The sequence below is a fragment of the Sminthopsis crassicaudata genome, chromosome 3, assembly GCF_048593235.1.
Source record: "Sminthopsis crassicaudata isolate SCR6 chromosome 3, ASM4859323v1, whole genome shotgun sequence".
Taxonomy (NCBI): domain Eukaryota; kingdom Metazoa; phylum Chordata; class Mammalia; order Dasyuromorphia; family Dasyuridae; genus Sminthopsis; species Sminthopsis crassicaudata.
In genome coordinates, this window is record NC_133619.1 from 44,944,401 (window position 1) to 44,965,420 (window position 21,020).

Here is a 21,020-nt window from a genome sequence, read left to right on the forward strand (position 1 = left end):
CCACAAGGGAGAGAGACTATCCATTAGGGAAACTTTCTTGGGCTGCTCCTAGCTATTGTAAAGCCTTGTTGGGATCGGAGTGGGAGGGCTGAGGGCGAGGGGGAAGAAGAGAAAAGGAAGAAAGCCTTCCTTACCTTCCCGACTCAGTTGGAACAATTGGAAAGGTGTGTGTGTGTGTGTGTGTGTGTGTGTGTGTGTGTGTGTGTGTGTGAGCAGAATCCAACGGGAGATGAGACTGGATGAGCGAATGAATCAGGGTTTCAAGGAGGGACATGTTTGATTACCAATAGTCTATTTCCCAGTAGAATTTTCTCTAGTCTGCCTGAAGTTTAGGCCTGTCCATAGAGTAGAGTGCGTTGAGGGAACTCCAATTCTCTCTCCAAGCATAACCCTTAAGCCTTTGCCCCTTTATAAAATATATATCTAGAATAAAAACGCAGAGCCATTAAGCCTTGAAGAACCCATAAAGTGGTTGGTCGAGACTTCCAAATATTTTCAAACAACACTTTTTTTTTTAATACACAATGGAGAGTTATTAAGCCGCTTGTTGGTAAAGTGAGCATGTGTTCTGCAATCATCAAAAATTGATATGTACCGCCAGTAAAGTAATTACGCACCATCCTGAGGATACAGAACAGTACATTGTTAATCCACTTGCACACCCGGTGACTTGCAGCATCAGGCTGCAAATAGCTTAATTAAGTCATACACGTGGAATATAACCATATTGTTACATTGCATTACGAACACTATATCTCAATTTATTGGGACAATTAATGCTGGGGATACACCTCAGGCGAAAATGATATCTGCAGAGCACGGAAGTTGAATTCTACTGACACTTGCAGAAGTAAAAAAAAAAAAAAAAAATAGTAGCTCCCAAAGAGCAAACGTGGTGGGATTTGGTTTCCCCTCTGGGTCTCGCTATAGCCTTAGGCAGGGATGGGCAAACTTTCCCGGCCAGACAGTCTTCTAAATGGGAGGGGATCGCAGAAGTGAAATTATGATTGGGAAACAAAGTCATTCATCACTTTAATGTTGGTTAAACGCATTTAAATGAGCAAGAAGCTTCGAATAGTTTAATTATAATCTTGAATAGCAAAGCCAAGTCCATTAATCATAAGAAATCCAGGACTTCAAAGGTCAGTAGTTTGTGGAAACAATGCACTTAAATTCCTATTTGTCTCTAAATGTCTCCATCCCTAAATCTATTGTTTTCGTTTGCAAGCCAAGATCAGAACTTTTCGTTTTGAGCAAAACTTTTCTTTCCATCCTGTACAAATCTATAAGTGACCTTGTTGCGAAGTTGCCCAAGTAGATCTTCCGAGTCCTTCGAATAAAGAATATTGATGAGATTCTCCAACCCCAGGTGCACCCACAGAAGAAACAAAATCTTAGAAACAGCAAACTCAGATAGTTTGTGGTTACTTTGGAAAAGTCTGTTAGCTCACGTGCGCACCTGGCAGTGCTTTCGTTACACCGTTTCAGTTAGAAGTTGGCCAAAGACCCTTTGAGGGTGGGCGTGGCAAAGTGTTCACAAGAACTGTTTCACTCGTGAGTTTCTCGGTTGTCATTCAAGACTGGAAGTGCAACTTTGCAGTGTTTTTTAAAATTTTATTTAAAACAGGTAGGAAGCACACAGCATGGTTCACCTTGGTTCTTGGCAATTAATAGCTCTATTCTAAGAGAGACCCAAATTAGCTTGTCCTAGTTGTCGATTGCATTTTTAGAAAATATCAGCCCGGACCACTATCCCATCGATGCTCTCCACCCTAACACCTTCTGATAGCTCTATATAGATTTGGGTTTTCATGGAGAATTAGGCAGAAAGGGTAAAAACAAAGAGATGGGAAGTCTCTAAACTAAAAGTCTTTTCCTTCATACAGACATGCTTCTTGAGTCTTCATAGAACAAGAGAAAATGGAAGGGGAAGGGACTTATCAAATCTTTTTAATACTAGGGAAGGGCTACTTTTTTGGATCCAATAATGACGTTTGTGATGGCATTTGGCTAAAAGAATTTAGTCAAATTTAGTCAAACTACTCAGTTGGAAGGTAAAGAAAGCTTCCCACCATTCAGTCTGAAATTAAGGAATAGTTAGACCTCTGTCCTTTGCTTTTAGGAAAACAAACAAAATAGGAAACATCAAACCTTAATCTCTCAAACTTTTTTATTAGAATCCCTCTGTTCCTCACAAGAGAAATTGTCTAAAAAGACAGTATCCTGTTGATCTCAGTTTCTGGAAATTCAATTTAGAGAAGGGAAGTTGCTAGGGAAAGTCTGACTTTTGTGAGGAACACTCAATCAAATACTTGGGTAGCAGTGGGCATCATGAACCTTTCTTCAGTTTTTGGATGACTGATAAGAGAAAGGTTGGAAATGAAATAGGCAACTCCAATCTTCTTTTGTAGCTTTTCTTCACCATCTTTTAGGTATAGATGGATGGATAAGATGGAAACCAGACAGGACTCTTACAGCAATAATAATCTTGGATGTTTGTTTCAGATATACAGTATCTCAATAAGAAAAAGAAATGTTTTTCAGGTTCCCTCAGGGTTTGTGGTGAGAGTCATTAAATAAATAGATTGACTTCGGGTCAACCACAGAAGTATTGCACACTTCTTAAAAAAAAAAAAAAAAAAAGAACTCTGACAAGAGTAACAGAGAAACTTTGGATTGGGCCAAGGGCAAAGCAATGGAATGAATATGTGGAGCAGGTGGTGGGATTAGGTGAGAAAAGTCAGAGGTTTTTAAAGTCCTTGAAATTTGGGGAGTGGTACACATATTTCCTTCTGGAGGATAGCCAAAAGCCAGATAACCATTTAGTACAGAATATATCTTCTATTTCTACCCCTATAAAAGGAAAAAAAACAAAACAAAACATCTCTAGGTTTGGGAAGGTTTGTCTTTCAACATCTTAGTGCATATTGACATCGAATAGGCCATCTTTATCATATTTCAGATGAGGAAATTGAGGCCAAATGAAGAGTTAGATGTAATCATATAACTAGTAGGTTAAGCCATGTTGAGGTCCAGATCTTCTAAGTTGTTATCTAAGACTCTTTCCTGAACACCTAGGACCCAAATCCTGCAGGTATGTACTTCCTTTGGGATTCTCTCTCACTTTCATTAGGAGGAAGTAACGACGAAATTGAATTCAAGCTTGCAAATTCAAGATTCTAAGCAGTATCTTTCGGAAATAGTGACCTAGGGCTAGCTAGTTGCTTCTCCAACTTGTAACGTTAAAATCAGGTAATACCTTTTCCTTAGGGTTTATAGAAGTTTTATATTAGATTATATTAGATTAATTTTATTATAGGGTTTAATATCAGTGTACAAGACCTGGTTGCTGGGGGAGCAGGGGGTGCTTCCACTTTTCCTTCCATCATAGATTGACCTATTTGGTCGGGTTCATATTGCTCCCAATTAAGGCTAGGAGATGGGTGGAGTTGACTTACCAGCAATTTAGATGAGAGTGGTCATCTCATTTATTTCAGAACTCTGTTAAAGGAGGGGTTAGGGTGAGGGTCGTTAAATCTCACATAGTAATTTATCTTCTTTCATTTGTCCTTTTCCCCCCTGTTGAGCAGTCAGCATTCTGCAATATTTTGTAAATCAAGGTATCCGTATAGCTGAACTCCATCGCCCCTCTTCCCCTGTTTCTAGATGCATCTTTTTTCAATTATACTTTGTGAGTTTCTCTAACTTCCAGATTTATTATGAGCAAAGTGCCTTGTAAAGTTTAAAACGCTATAGAACATTGAATTAATATGATTATGATTTTTCTGGCTCTCAGAAACCTACTTGAGAATGGGGGAGGAAAAAGGGACATATATCAAACACTATCTGAGAATGGAGAGGCAACTGATTACATCTTTTTTCTCATCAAAGCAGGTGATTTTATCAAGAGGAAGTTGATGAAGGGTGAACTTGAGCTCTTACTCTGGATTTTTTTTTTGCCCTGGGGTGCTAGTAAAAGCATCAGTACTCCTCATTTTCAGAAATGTAAGGTTCACCTAGTTCATCTATCAAATACAGTCCAATTTGAATACTCATCCTAAACAGTAAGATAGGAAAGAAAAGGGGGGGTTTTCTGGCTAATGAAGAAATCTGGAGGTGCTTAGCTTTGTTCGGAAGTTTAACTAATAAAAAGGAGAAACTTGAGAAGTGACTTCTATAAATTCAAGAACAGAGTCTAACCAGAAACTTAGTTGTGAAAGAGGGAGAAAAAGTCGCCGGGAAAAGGAAGGGGGGAAAAGTGGGGGAAAGAAATCAATTGAAAAACATAAAGATATACTCAGGATTAAATAAGTTAAGAAGCTCAACTGGGAGTAATTCTATATCTGGGTTTTTGAAACAGAGAGCTCTAGTCTACCTTTGGCCATCTGGCTGTTTTAAGCTCTGCCCCCATGCTGTATGATTTTAGCTTAAAATCTCTTCCGTTGCAGCTCTGCTTTTATTGAATTCATCAAAAGCAAACTTTCCCTGAGTTTTTTTTTTTTTTTTTTTTTTTTTTTTTTTTTAAGAAGGGCTAAAATAATAAGTCGACCACTGTGACATTCTCTAGGCTTAGGCCATTTTTCATAACGCCGCTGATACTCTTTTGTGCAGCTAAGGCGACTAAACAGATGAATAACGAGAAGTCTCCAGAAACTAAGCTTGCAGATTTTCTCATCTTTAAAAAGTTAACTGAAATGAGAGGTGCATGTATAAACATCACACCAAAGATCAGGGCAACACTTTTATTACTCTGAATGACAACGGTGTCTTTTAAAGCAACTTACTTCACACGCACACACCCACACGCACTCACACTCACACACACAAAACTTTAAAGCTTGCGAAGATGCACAGGTGGTGTTTAGAGGATCGTGGCCAGTGAGTTGTAAAGAAAGACGAGGTATTTGAGGCAGATTGCACTTGAAGAGATTTGAAGGAGGGGAAAAAAGTTTTGACTTTAGCTAGTTTTAATGTAGATTTCTGGAAGGAGCCAGGGAAAAAAAAAATCGACAACCCTAAAGGAAGAATCAAAGGGTAAAAAGGACGCCCCAAATGTAGTGTTTGTGGCAGGTTGGGGTAAGTTTTGTTTTCTTCTGCTTTATCGTTGGGGTTCTGAGATAAGAGAAATGCACTTGGGAGAGTTGACCACAAACTTAACAGGAGGATTCAGGCACTGTTGTTAACTCTCTCTCTCTCTCATCTCTCTCTCTCTCTCTCTCTCTCTCTCTCTCTCTCTCTCTCTCTCTCTCTCTCTCTCTCTCTCTCTCTCTCTCCTCTCTCTCTCTCTCTCTCTCTCTTCCTCCCTCCCCCCCTCCTTCCCTCTCTCTCTGTCTCTCCCTCTCTCTGTCTCTCTCTGTTTCTGTGACTCTGTTTCCGTCTGTCTGTCTCTTCCAACGTTTCAAGTCCAGGCGATTCTCCTGGGGACTGTTAAGAGTTGTCCCAGGGGCTCCCAGATTCAGCTCAGTGGATGAGGGAGGGGGGGTGTGTTGTGAACTCGGCTGGGGACTGCTGAGGCAACAAGTCCCGCTTTCCCCTTGCCTTGGGCTGGTTCAGACTTTGCAGCAGGAGGCTGGGGGCTTGCTGGACTCCCAGCAATGAATTTTGCACGTGTAAACATACTTGATTGCATAAGAGCACAGCTGTGGGTTTGTGGAAAAGAAAAAAAAATCCAACCAAAAATACATGGAACTTTTCTTTAAAGACAAAACAAAACAAAACAACTCATTCTTTCTTAACAAATGGTTAAGGAATCTGGCTTTAATTGAGAATCCTTTCTCCCACATTTAAAAATGTTAATTTTCTTTTTTTCTTTTAAATCCTTAGCTTCCATTTTCTAGTCTGACATGCCATCATATATTTATTTTAATCTGTCCATATTTGTGTTGGAAGATTAGGGAAGTAACCAAAAAGATTTCTAATCAGTGTTGTACAGAAAATTATTCTGGGAGGGTTATTTCATCCCTAAAACCTTGATTTATTTTTTTTTTCTAGATAACAAGGAAAGTGCTCCTTAGTAATGCAACTGAAGACTCAGTTTCCAAATCGAGCACTCTCTCTTCCTCCCTCCCTCCCCCACAGGCACACACACACACACACACACACACACACACACACACACACATCTCATCAGTGAAGTTTCAAGTGTAATTTCCTGTCACTAACCTGAAGCTCTGTGATTTTGTTCGTGGGGACGGGACAATACTGTGGGACTGCCGCGTGTGTAACAGCTCAGAGATCCAGACACCAGTGCCTAGGGTCCTTTATTTAACCACCCAGCAGCAACCTGCTACCTTCGGAGGCAGCCGTTTTTTTTTTTTTTTTTTTTTTTTTTTTTTTTTTTTTTCAGACAGAGGAGCGTGAAATAAACACGTGCCAGGCCAGCTCCTCGGCGAAATCGTTCTAAAGTCTTCAAACCAACTAGCTTTTCTCCAATTCTACTGTTAATGCATCTGCAGTCGGCAGAGGGAAAGGAGTGGGTCAAAAGAGAGCTAGTTTTGGGAGCCTGGATCTGCAGGAGCCAGTACAGAAAATGCAACTTTTGCCCCATTGGTTAGCTAGGTGAATTAGCACGCACTGTCACTGAACACTACTTGACCCATGCCTTTATGTCTGCTCAAATGTTTGCCTAAAACACAATCAGCCTTGACAAGAGAGCATGCTACCGTGTGACACAGTCTATTCAACAGATAGATGTTCACTGCCACACACAACCCAGTTCAGCATTTTAAATAGCTTAGGTATTTGTAAAAACCGTATAAATTAATGTCTGATGATTGCTCGTTGCTGGTTAAATAGACCATTTACATGTCGAATGCAGATCCTTTAAAAAAAAAAATCTGTAAAAAGGTCAGGAGACAAAACTCATGGTCAAGGAAAACTGGGAGGATCAACAGAATCCTGTCTGATCAGGAAGAAAATGGGGACATGAATGTGTTTCTATTACAAATGGCTCAGCCACGAAGATAAGTTAGGTTGGTAAAGTAAGAGTAGGGGGAGTAGGGTGCTGAGGAGGAAGAGGGCTGACATGCAGGACAATAGGAAAAAAGACTGTTTGGAAAAGAGACCCAGAGAGCTTGGAGAATATAGTGAGCCAGGATGAGCTGGATGGAACCGGGGAGGGGGCGGGAGTGGGGTGGGGGAAGAAATGCTAGCATCATACTGCAGAATCGTGGGCAGAAACTTGAAAAAAAGTTTGCTAGATCGCTCGATCTTATGACAATTGTGTATATATCATCTCCCCCACTCCCCAGTCTGAGATGAAAGAAAAAGACTTATCGGGTAACAGGAAACATTCCGTAGAAACTTTATATTAAAAACAATACAATCAGAACTTGCTGTAGGTACACACACACTGCTGTGACAACGTGATTTCAGTGAGCTTATGAGGACCTGAAGATCAAAAGGATACACTCGATATTGATCTGTCCCGATGCCATGTCCATTATATATATATATATATATATATATATATATATATATATATATATATATACACATATACATATATGTATGTATATATACATATATATGTATGTATATACACACACATATATACACCAAACACACACACGCGCGCACGCACACACACACTTTCCTTAGCTCTGTGACGTGAAAATTTTTTACTACAGTGAGTCGGATCTCGAGTTTGGTGGAGTTGCAGAGAGGGGGAAAAGTTGAGGGAAATAGAAAGGTGATAAATAATTATAAGAAAGTATATCCTTCATTAGAGAGATTCCTCTGGATGGGCGAAACTTTAGGGGAAGCACACTCGCTTTCTTGATGGCAAAGGGATAAAATCCACGCGGATCGAAAATGTTCCGAGCATACCCGGGTCTTTAAAGACTGAACTCTCTCAGAACTTTACTCAGCATAATTTGAAGGTGTCCTCCTACTCAGTTGAATTGTTATCTGTTGTTGATGTTTTCTGGGTGTTCGATCTTTCCAAATTTGGGGGTAAACAATCTTCAGCCAGCACAATATATCCTCTTTTGGTTGGTCGAAGCCGAGGGTATTTTATCGGCGGGTTTCTTGTTCTTAGTCTGGGCTTTTGGGAAAGATCAGTTTTTGTTTTTGTTTTTTTAGATCCTTAAAATCAAGCACTACACTTAAAATCTAGCTCGGGAATAAGCTTGACACTAGGAGAAAAGATTCCAGGAAGTGCTACAAATACCTTGCAGGTGATTGTAAAAGGAAGAGAAATTTTTATTGAAAAGCGAGAAATTGTTAAGTCTCTATTTAAAAAGCCAACAAACAGAAGTGTGTCAGCTTTTTGAACGCTTTGCTTAACAATGCGGCAGGTAAACACCATTTAAGGACAATTCTTCAAGGCTGACAGGAACCTGAATGACTGATAAGCTGGGTGTTTTGATTTTCCATTTACAAATGCAATCATTAGAGAGAAATTGAATTAGTGGAATAGTTCTTGGGAACGGATTTCCCTACTAGGTTGCTATACTGTAATCAATTTAACCGTGATATTGATGAAAACACTAGTTGTTTTATAAAGAGAAGTCATTAGGAATGTGACCCCCTTTTCCTCGGAGCTCAGTCAGAGTACCTGGCTGAAGGATCCTGCACTACGTCTGTCAAACGTTGAGATTCTTCTCTGGTGGCTTTACAAACTCTTTACTATGACCTGGAAAAAACAGGCTAATTCTTCTCAGAGATTTGGGCTTTGCTCCTCTGTGGTTGTTTTTGATGTGGACACATGTTCATTTAGTGACCTAGAATTGCATAAAGTGGACCCCTAGAGGTCGAGGACAAGTAAACTTTAAGATTAGTTATGTGTATGTTAGAGAGACAGCAGAAGGTTTCAATTTCAAAAAATTAAAACGCATAGAAAGAATTGATGGCATTTGGCGAGAAGAAGCTAAAAAGGAGCAGGAAATATGTCTAAGTATGTGTTTGTGTAAAGATCAAATTCTGGCCAACTTAAATATTTAAATTCAAGTGATTCTTCCCCCCCCCCCCATACATTTTATTAGTTATTCATTAACCTCATCAAAACAGTTGGGAAAAAAATCTAGTGGAGCAATTATCGTTTTATTGGTTAAAGTGTTATTTATTTATACATATTGTCCTTGCCACCACCATTTTAAAAAATTCCTGTTAAATATTTATCTTGTGAAATCTACACAGGCAAATTGTTGAAGCTTGTTAATATTAGGGAGTCCATAAAATAACTGTAAATTCAATATAAAGGGGAAAAAGCACTACAAAACTTTTTAGATGAGATTATGTAAAATATTGATAACATTTCTAGATACATGCAAATGTGTGTGTGTGTGTGTGTGTGTGTGTGTGTGTGTGTGTGTGAGTGAGACTTTTGGTGACAATACACACTATATCTGTATACCATTTTTTCCCGGGGAGCCCGAAATGAGTATGGGCTATTTAAATCGCTATTAATAAAAATACACCACTGCTAATCTAATCTACAAGTAGTAGAGTAGAGTGTTCGGACAAAATCCAGCAGAATATTTTATTTTATATTAAAAAAATTATTAGATGAGACAATTATTGCCAGATCGGGGCACATATTTGGAACTGTAATGTTTCTTCGATGATTGTCTTCTATGCTTCAACTTATTTATCCAGACCTTTTTTTCTGACTTTGCTCTAACATCGGGTTATTTGGGCTTGATATTTTTAGAAGTTCCACGAAATCTCTTTCTGTCTCTGTAGCAAAATTGAAGTAGAATAATGAAGTTAGGGTTTGCTTATTTTAATCAATGTAGACAGCTAATCTAGATAATCTATCCCCTTCTCTATCTTTCCCCTCCAAGGTAATTTATTTTTAAATTTTATATAGATTTTAAAAATAATCTCAAAGCAGACTAACTATTCCAGCTCTATTGGTGAAAATATAATAGGGATGGTTTTGATTTAATCCATAACCCCTGAATTTACTGATCTCAAGAACATTTAAAAATGTTCTTTAGTCCTAAAAGGTAAAAAAATTCTACTAAAATAATTGTCAGATTGTAGTGGTTTTCTATGGTTGAACATGATTTTAACTAAGCTGATTAGAAACTGAAGAGGATTGATGTGAAAGAGAAACAAAAAACAAACTTCTTCCCTTTCTCCCTCCCTCCTTTCCTTCCTTCCTTCCTTTTCTTTTCTTTTCCTTCCTTCCTTCTTCTCCTTTTCTTTTCTTTCCTTCCTTCCTTTTCTTTTCTTTTCTTTCCTTCCTTTCCTTTCCTTTTCTTTTCCTTCCCTTCCTTCCTTCCTTTCCTTTCCTTTTCTTTTCCTTCCTTCCTTCCTCTCCTTTCCTTTTCTTTCCTTCCTTCCTCTCCTTTCCTTTTCTTTCCTTCCTTTCCTTTTCTTTTCCTTCCCTTCCTTCCTTTTCTTTTCTTTTCCTTCCTTCCTTCCTTTCCTTTTCTTTTCCTTCCTTCCTTCCTTTCCTTTTCTTTTTCCTTCCTTCCTTCCTCTCCTTTCTTTTCTTTCCTTCCTTCCTTTTCTTTTCTTTTCTTTCCTTCCTTTCATTTTCTTTTCTTTTCCTTCCTTCCTTCCTTTTCTTTTCTTTTCCTTCCTTCCTTTCCTTTTCTTTCCCTTCCTTCCTTCCTTTCTTCCATTCCTCCTTCTTTTCTTTTTTCCCTTTCCCCCTTTCCCCTTTCCTTCTTTTCCTCCCTCCTTCCTGCCTTCTTTCCTTTATTTTCTTCCTTTCCTTCTCTCTTCCCTCATTCTTTCTCCCTCCTGCTTTCCTTCTTTCTCCATCTTTTTTTCCTTCTCTTCCTCTTTTCCTTCTTTCCTTCTTCCTTTTTACCTCACTCACTTCCTCCATTTCTTTTTCCCTTCACAATTTCTTACTCCATCAATTGTCTGATTTCCCATGATAATTATATATATGTATTTATATACATGTATATATAATTGAGTCATGTAAATTCTTCACAGTTATTAAAGAAAGTTCAAAGTCCTTTGTAAGAATTGTTTGGTGCTTTAGAAGCTGCCAGAATACTTTTAATGATGTACATTCAATTGAGTGACACAGAGAGAGACAGATAAACAGAGACAGAGATGGACAGAGATAGATAGAAAGAGGAGGAGGGAGGGAGGAGAGAAGGAAGGAAAGAATTTATAATCATAATAATAGTGTAATAATAGAAATTGTTCCATTATCTGGCAAATGATGTCAGGACCTTTTCCTGATTTTCTTTTGTAAAACTATAAATTAAAAGTTAATTAACTGATTTTATTGAAAAATGTTTAGCATGAGAGGGAGTATGTGCATAGCAAAAATAATACAATATAAGAACTGATAGCATGTTATCATATAATATACTTCACAGATCATTAAATGACACAAATAACACTACACACAAACTCCTATGTATCAAAAATGTCTTCTATTATGAAATATCAATAGTACACACAGCTTTTGGCATAAACTATGTTGTACTCTAGTTAATAACTTAGGAAATACCTTTCAAATATTTAAAGAGACAATTAAAACATTTTTGCAAATAAATAATCCTCTATTCATGCAGCTAGCTATATTTATAAATTGCCCAAAGTTTTTAATATAGAGATGGGATTTATCTAAAAGTAGAATATGGAAATAAGGTACCACTGAAGTTTATCCCTACTCCATTCTGGGTATAAATCTTAAGCATCACTAATACCTACTGTAGTCCTCAAAATTTAAAAAATTTAACAGTCTTGCTGTTATTTGTTTAGATGATGGTTCAAGATACAGTATGAGTGTACAACACTCTCTCTCTCTCTCTCTCTCTCTCTCTCTCTCTCTCTCTCTCTCTCTCTCTCTCTCTCTCTCTCTCTCTCTCTCTCGTGTCTCTGTATCTCTATACTAACCCCTTCTCTTTCCCTTTTCCCTTCTTGGACTTTTTTCTCTTTTGACTTTCTCTTTCTTTCTTTAACCTTGAACCCTCCAATTTCCCCATCTTATTCCTCCCATTCTTTTTTTGCTCCCTTCCTCACTTCCTTCCTCCCTTTTCTCCCTTTCCTATGCAACCCCAGTTTATTGAAGGTTTAGTCGAGTACCACTTGCTCAGGTCAGAGTAAGGTTATCTGCCATGCTATGTTTGTCTACAAATTATGTAAAAGCAGTATTAATTTGGCCCATACACAGCACAGTGAGTCTAGCCTGTTAACTTTCAGTGGCAGCCATTGGGAACTTTCCTCCTACTCCTAATTCCTCTTTGAAAACACCTAGCCAAGGACTGCCCTAACAAGGAACCCTATCTAGGAGTTTGATATAATTATTTTTCTTCTTCCAGCTGTCCCTTCAGACTGAGGGCTCAGAATGTATAGCTCTGTGATTAAATTAGGGGGAGTGTTGGGGGCTAGACTATGGTACCCTAAAAAACTTAGATTTTAACCTGGAGTTATTCTGTTATTTCCTGGGTTCAGATCTGAGTGGACCTGCCCTCTGTGTGAGTAAACTTTTCTTCCCTATTCTAAGAACATTTCCTGATTCTCTACATCACTACCCCAGGCCTCCTACTGCAAACTGAAGCTTTTCACCAGCAGTTATTATTATCTAAAAATATGTACACACACCCACATTGGGAAGTGTTGGTAATTGTGCAGTTTAAAGTAGAACTGACATTTTATAGAAAAGACTCACTGAAAGGCTGGGGAGCTATTTTTAGCATTAGAAACTGGATTCATGGTTTTATTTATATAAGAATCCCAAGTTGAAGAAATCCCCTCTACTGATGCAATTAGTGGACAGAGAAGACAAGTTCAAATCTGACTTCAAACACTTGTGAGCTGTATGATCTTGAGTAAGTCACTTAATCTTATTTGCTTCAGTTTCCTTATCTGAAAAAATCACCTGAAAAAGGAAATGCCAAACTGATCCAACAAAAAATTCAGGTGGTCATCTTATCAGTAATTTATACTCTTAAAGAGTTGCCTAGAATAAACACTTATCTCAGGTAACACAATCAATTTATATTGTAGGCAAATGTTGATTTTCTTGGCTCTGAGGCAAGCTCTCTACTTTGTCACTTGGCTTCTTCCTCTATTTTTCTGTTTTGTTTTTTTTTTTTAAACACACATACACACACACACACACACACACATACAGACACACACCTTAACCTCTATCCATTTGTCATCTCTCTCCATTTCTTACTCTCTCCCATCACATCTCTTCACCTCTCTGACTTTGTCTCTATCTGTCTCTTGTTTCTCTGTATCTGAGTCTGTCTCTCTTTCCCCCTCCATCTATCTCAACTGGTCTATATTTTCAATTACTAGAGGTAGATCTTAGTGAGAAACTTCCTCCAATCAGACAGATCACTATCAGTAATTGATAGTCTTAGAAAATTGCTTGGAGGAATATAGATTTTAAGTGACTTTAACAACCATGTATCAGGCCATGACTTCAACTCTTGACTTGACTATGTCAAGCTTTCTGACATGACTTAACTATGTCTTGATTATGAGGCCATTCTCTTGTGTCTCTTTGTCTCTATTTCTCCATCTCTGCCTCTCTGTGTCTGTTGTGTCTCTGTATTTCTATACATATATGCACTTGCATATATATATATATGTGTGTGTGTGTGTGTGTGTGTGTGTGTGTGTGTGTGTGTGTGTGTGTGAGTGTGTGTGTGTGTATACATATCCATCTTTCCTTCCTCTATCTTTACATTCCAGGCTAGAGAACTCTTTAACCATTTCATTTTGGTCACTGCTCTGAACTTAGTGTATTATATAATTAAAAATCTTTTAAGACAAGACTAAAAAGTCAGCTCTTTGAAAAGTAGTTAATCTAGCTTGGTCCAATAGTTCAATTGGAAAATTGTATATGATCATATCATCACTAAGGCTCAAGCTAGATGTCTGGAATAGACCTAGGAATTGGAAGGAAAGGTGAAAGATAAGGCTTAGGATTGGAGTCCTCTTTCCCAAACTTTAATTTATTATTATTCTGATTCTAGAGAGAAGGCAAATCTTGTTCTTGTTTCTTGGTTTATAGTGGCTGATAATGTGTATGCATGTGTTCATGTGTTTTGTGCACCAGCCCATGCAGTTTGAAAAGTGATGTATTTGGGCTTCAATCTCAACCATATTAAATAGCCACAGGACCTAGAAATCTGCTTTTTCTTTGGGCTTCAGCTCCAATTACCATGACTACTATATGGATTTCCTTCAGACCTGGTCACATAAGCCAAACAGACTTATGGGTTGGGTTTGGTTCCTGAAAGAAGACAGAAGGTCAAAACAAAAAAGGACATCTGATTCCAACTATAGGCCAAAAGGTAGATTTAAAGACTTCCAACCAACTCAAGTTTTGTGTTTTTGCAAATGAAAAGGGGAATTATTTTAATAGTTTGAGAAATTGAAGGAGATGAGAGATTTGCTCCCATGTCTTTCCCCCCCCCTTTATTAGAAATAAATGATATATGACTTTAAAATTCTTTCCCCTTATAAAATAAGATTATACAAATAATGCATTCTTATATGAATACTGCATTTTGGATTGGAGGCTATGTGTTATAATCTCGACTTTATCATTTACTTCCTAAGTAGTTTTACTTTCTTGGCCTGGTAAACTCAATTCAATTCAATAAGCCTATTAAATATCACTGTGTTCCAGGTTACACGCAGGCACTGGACACATAGAAACAGAAAGCAAAAATAAAGCCAAATAAAGGATTTGAATTAAATGTCTTTAGCATGACATATTTTAGTATATCAGAGGTAGTGTCTATTTATCTTAAAAAGCTCATATGCCAAGTCAAGGTCCTTATGTCTGCATGTAATCCAAATCCCTAAAACACAATTGTCAGGGTGTTCTGATGTTTTGAAAAACACTTTAATATACTTTGATCATTTATAGTCAGACAAAAATCCAGGTTTCTTGACTAGGAATGCATATATATATACCTTTATATAGTATTTTCCAAATGGTTCATACCAACTAGCTTTTGACATAGATACCAATGGTGTATTTTAAGGTGTTTCCCACATATTTTAGAGAAAATGAGAGTTGAAGATTGAATCAGCATCCTGGGATAATAACAAAAATAATAAATCTGGAGTTAAGACAATCCCTAGTTTAGAGTCCCAGGTTCAAAACTACCTAGTTGTGTCACTTAAGCAATTCATTTAAACTTTCTCAGATTCTGTTTTCTCATTTATAAAATGAGAATGAAAATACTTATGTCACCCTACTTATTGAGTGTATAAGAAAAATGTTCTGTAAATCTTATGGTATTATATCAAGATGAGTTAACACTCAAGCTTCTTCTTTGCACTCTCAAATATGTCCAGCCCCAATTTCATCCCCTGAAGATTATTTTCCCCTCTTTAATGATGATTAATTCAACAAACATAAGAGGGGAGCCAAATATGTCCAAGGCACTAAATTGGGTACTGAGTGCTAGGTAGCTTAAAATCTAAGTGAAAAGTAAAGTCATTTACTGTTTTACCACCAGAGAAAACATGCTATTTGAGCTAAGTATCTTCCATTTATTCTCATTACAAAAAGAAAAAAATCCCAAACTCTCAAAAACAATGGTACTAAAGAAAAACGGGGATAGCTTTTCCTAATTGTCAAAGGAAGAATAAAAGTTGCTCTTTATAACTATTTACTGGTAGTAAATAACTGCAATGGTAGATTCTGCATAGTTTTTTTTTTTTAACTTTAATGGTGAATATAAGGAAAGGAGACATTTGAGAAAGATTTTTCTATAAATTCACCACTCTCATGACATTAGCAAAACAAATTCATTTTCACCTTAATTTCTGAGAGTTGCCAATTGGTCTCTGGTCATTCCCTTCTTTAATATATAATTCCCCTGTATTTGGTTTCAGATGAAAGGAAGTCTTCAAAGGTATGCTATCCTTTAAAATTTTAATTTTGCTTTAGAAGAAATTGTGATTATTGTGCTGTAATCAAATATAGAATCAACTTACTATAATCTTTTTCCTCAGTTGACTTTGAATTCTGATCTGAATCACCAACCTGGGACTGCATATATATATATATATATATATATATATATATATATATATATATATATATAGCTAAAATAAGAGGCTGAAAGGTGAAAAAAAACCAGTAATCCATTTGGGTAGTTGGTTCATAAACTTGGAGGAATCTTGGAGTTCATTCTTTTTAGCAGCATAAGTGTTATATAACCAGTATGACTAAAGTTCTCGTGATATATAATGCTATTTCTCCTATATTTGTAGTTTATAGTAAACCCTTCCCTCATATTCCTAGAGAGAAAAAGTTTGATCTCTATACTATCTCTTACCTTGAATGAAACACTTTGAGGATCAGAAGTCAGATTCTATCTCTGAGAGGGTCTATATGGCATACTCTTTTAGGATTATAATTTTAGACCTGAAAGGAACCTTAGAGACCTTAGAGACCTTAGAGTTTATCTCATTTAATTCTCTCTTCTATTTTGTAGAACTGGAAAGTGAGGCCAGAGAGATGAACTTAATCAAGTTCACTCATAAGTGAATTGTACTAGGAGAATTTTGCCTAGCTCAGTTTGTCAAGAAAAATACTTTAAACTCTTTATCAGTATATTTTGTTTTTATATCTAAATATCCCCCAATTTTTCTGTTTCCCTACTCCTTCATTCCCAGTTATCCTTTTCATCTAAGGAAAAATTTTTGGAAAACATTTTTAACTTGGAAAAACAATTGGAACCTCATATCAAAGTAGCCAGCCCTTTGAAAGATTTTCCTTTTTGGTGCCAGCATATGGCAAATGGTATTAGAATCAATCAAACAGGTTTTTTTTTAATTGTTAATAGGAAATTTGCTCTTTAGTCATTTCTTCCTTTACTATCTTTCCAACCTTTTCCTTGGGATATTCAAGACTTTTTTTTCACTCTCTAACAGCTGGTTTGGCACTGCAGGCAGGTGAAACCCTGCTTGGCTTAGAGCTGGGTCACTGGGGAGCCCTGTAAGATGAGTAAGGTCTATTGTGCTCAGACCCCAAAGATCTTGGTTGTCCTAGCAACTTCGCTAAGTTGGGCCCCCACAGCCATGACCTTAAATCCTCATCCACTTTCGTGGCCTGTAAGATCAATATGATTCAACACTGTGACAAAGTAGCCAAAAAAACTTCAGGCAGCCCTCCTTTCAATTCTTCAATGAGATGAAATTTGGTCCATGTGTACTCCCTACATGGATACTGATCTCAGCCCTTTGAAAACTAAGTAGTGATCTCTGAAAGTTGCTGTGGCTATATCTTAAGCTAAATCTTACTACACTCCCAGGTAATACTAATAGAAGCATTTTGTTCAGAATGAGGGAGATGATAATCTCATAATATATTATGGCACAGTAGAATTCTTCATTAAATCCCATCCATGTGACTTTTTATAAATCAGTTCCACTGCTCTGGCCCTCACTATTTATCTTTAAAATGAGTGTCACTCAAAGTCACTTTTGTTTATGAATCTCCCCTCTCCACTGCCTCCTCTCCCTCCCATGATTTACTTTGTCCAGTTGAAACTAGAGCTGGGTGTTTTGCTGAGATTTTCACATCATGTTTAAGGAAGTGCACTAGAAAACTGGAGCCCTTCATGAGAAGGGTTGCCATGATGAGGAAGAGACTTTACACCATTCTATATAAAGATGAGTTCAAGAATCAGTGGTATATAGTCTAAAGGAGAGAAATTTTAAAGATTATGCCTCCTTCAAATATTTGAAAGACTGTCAAGTGGAAAAGGGATTAAATTTGTTTTGCTTGATTCCAGAAGGCAGAACTAGGATCAATAACTGAATGTAACAAAAAGGCAGATTTCAGTTCAGTATCAGACAAAACTTCTCAAAGTGATTGCCTCAGGTGGTAGTGAGTGAGTTCCCTGCGACAGGATGTCTTAAGTCAGAGACTGAATAACCACTTGTTAGAGATGTTGTAGAAGATATTCATTGCTCAGGTATGGATTGAGCAGCTTTCAAATCTCCTTCCAACTCTATAATCTATTACCAATTGTAGAAGTGTAGAGGCACAATATACCTAGAAATTCAATGCAGTAAAAATTCAATGCAGACTAATATGGGTGCATGTAGGAGGTAGATTAATGCTAGAGCTGTAGATTAATCATAATATAATAGATTATTATCACATCAGAGATATGTATGATGTCTCTCACACACATATTCATATATATGTGTATATATATTTTCTCTCTCTCTCTACATATATATGAATTATATATATATATTTTTTTCTCTCTCTCTACATATATATGAATTATATATATATATATATATATTCATTCTCTAAATCAATGATTATAACAGAGCCTGTCCTAGGTGTGAAATACCTTATTTGGTATATTGGCAGCAAGGACATTCCAAAATTTCTTTTGATTTTGTTCTTTTGATTTTTAATAGATCAAAGGTAGGAGGAAAGTGGAAAAGTTGAGTTGAGAGAGAGGGAGGAAGAAAGAGAGAAACAGACACGCACAGAGACAGACAGACAAACTGAGACAGTGAGAGAGAGGGCAAGAGTGAGCGAGCAGGCGAGAGAGAGACAGAGAGACAGAGAAGCAGAGAGGCAGACAATGAAAATGAGTTGATTGTTGTACTGTCCAATTGTAGATCATCATATTTCTTTACTAAAGAGGAAAGGGTTTGGTGCTTGGAAAAGACAGAGAAACCTGTGCTTTGTAAGCTCCTCCATTGTTGGGGTGGGGTGGGGAAAACTGAAGCTCTTGAAACCGCTGTCTTTGCTGCTGCTGCTACTGCAGCTATACAGTAGAGTGAGTCTCTATGGCAACGCAACCTGCTGCTGTTGCCCTGCCAGTCAGTTCTCTCTCCAAGTTGAAAGGGAGCTGAAGTGACGGGGCTTAAGGAGACCCGGAATAAATAACATTTTGCTTCATGGGGAAGAGGGGAGGGGAAAAAACACAAAGAAAAGGAGTGGGAAGGGATAGAGAGAAGGAGGGTGAGAGGAAGAGAGAGAGAGAGAGAAAAGAGAAGAGAAGAGAAGAGAAGAGAAGAGAGAGAGAGAGAGAGAGAGAGAGAGAGAGAGAGAGAGAGAGAGAGAGAGAGAGAGAGAGAGAGAGAGAGAGAGAGAGAGAGAGAGAGAGAGAGAGATGGTGGGGACATGAAGAGAGAGGTAAAGCACGAGAGAGAGAGAGAGAGAGAGAGAGAGAGAGGTAAAGCACGAGAGAGAGAGAGAGAGAGAGAGAGAGAGAGAGAGAGAGAGAGAGAGAGAGAGAGAGAGAGAGAGAGAGAGAGAGAGAGAGAGAGAGAGAGAGGCGGAGGGGGGATCTAGGGATATGAGAGAAAGAGGGAGGGGGAATCTAAAAAAAATCCACCCCAGCCCTATGAATGCTGGCATTGTCCAGGCTTTTTTGAATCTGATTTACCATATCATAACCCCCAGGAAGAAGAAAACATCAATATTCCGGAGGAATGGAGATGTTTCTATGGAAAACCTAGGAATTTTAGTCCATAACAGATCTGGTGTAAAAAAATCAAAGAGATCAAAGGCAGCGCTCCCGGGAGTATAGATGCGTCTCTGAATTAAAGATGGACGATGCAGACTACAAAGTACTTTTTTCTTCTTTATTCAGGCCTCTGTTTCCATTTCAAGGGAGGCGCTGTCCACATCATATCTGAACTAGACAGTCAACATGAACAATGCCTGCGAAGGGTGATAAAAGCCTAGGCAAAATCACAACAGCAATTTCCTCCTCCCTAACCCAGAGTCTGCTTCAAGAACAACAGCAGTGATAAAAATGTTGAAAACACACCCTTCCATATCCCAGGGCCAGATGAAAAATATTTCCCACCCCTTAGCTCCCAAGGTCAGAGAATGCTGAGAAAATGTGACCTACTGAAAACTAGAGAAGTGTCGTTTGGGTAGTAGTGGAATAGGTATTCTGATTTGACTTCTTTCTCTCCTCAACCTCTTGGCTACCAGTGATATTTGGAAAGAAATAAAATATCATTTAAGTATGATAAATTTCCCAAACTTCTCTTTCATTGAGAATTTGAGAACTGTATTGTCTCCCCACTTTAAAAAATGTATAGACATCAGATTAAGTAATGACCAAAAATCATCCCTCTCTCTCCCTCTTTGGAAATGTATTTGTGCCTGGTGAGAGAATTGGAGAAAGATGCAAAGAATGTGGGTTAACCTGTGGGGGTGGGGGAGATGGAAGCCCCTTTCAGAGTTTGGGACAAGCCCAAGTTAGGCACTTCTTCTCTACCTATTTCATTTCACTTTCTCAGACTTAAAGGAGAAAGGAATTTATCAATTGTAGAAAGCTAGAAGTTGCAGTATTTTAATGGTTAAGAAGAACAATTGCTTAACTATGGAGCAAGGTCATCTACCACTTCCTGTAGGAGGTCCCTTCCTTTTGGTTTATCTAGAAAACAATGAAATCTCACTTGTCTTTACGACAATCTTGTTGAGACGGGATCTCTGACTTCCACTGTAGGGACCATGTTCATAGTTTAAATATTTTAAAACTGAACTGAATCTCCATTTTTTTTCTTCACCACATACCAGAAGAATAAATGTGCCAATAAAATTCAATATCAGATGCTTGGAAAAATGAATAATTACATTCTTATATATGTACATATATTTTGTCTAAATTTAGCTTAGAAAAACAGGAATGACACATCCATACATCAACTGTCAGGTCAGTTCAAACATATATGTATCCATACAATGGCCTCTTCAAGAAGAAAGGATGTTCACAACATGATAGTATCTTATCCCAGAGTGTGTGTATATCATATTTCCAAAACTAGCTTTTCCAATTCAAAGGGCATCTTACTGTTAGTGTCATCGGGGGTTTCTGCTACCCTTGTGTCTGTGAAATTAAAACAATAAATTTAAAAAAATCGTAGATTCTCTGTTTCCACTGGATAGGAGGGAAAGAATAAACTAGATCGATTAGGAGGCAATACAAAGGATGTCGCTTGGACTCTACCTTCCAAATATCCATCCTTGTTTGAAGGGGAGGAAAAAAAAAAAACTCAGCAAAAGAAGACGAATATTACAGAAGTCAATTAAGTTGTTTGGAAACACATGCAGGAAAGAGCTGGGACTAATG

The 21,020-nt window shown here is 37.7% G+C and overlaps 1 long non-coding RNA gene across 1 annotated transcript; it reads left to right on the plus strand.

The window, feature by feature from the left end:
- Nucleotides 1-1,485: 1,485 nt before the first annotated feature.
- On the plus strand, nt 1,486-20,813 carry LOC141560371 (uncharacterized). The gene is made up of 2 exons (XR_012487705.1): nt 1,486-1,627; nt 19,337-20,813. It is a non-coding gene; the product is annotated as an uncharacterized LOC141560371 (long non-coding RNA).
- Nucleotides 20,814-21,020: the final 207 nt, after the last annotated feature.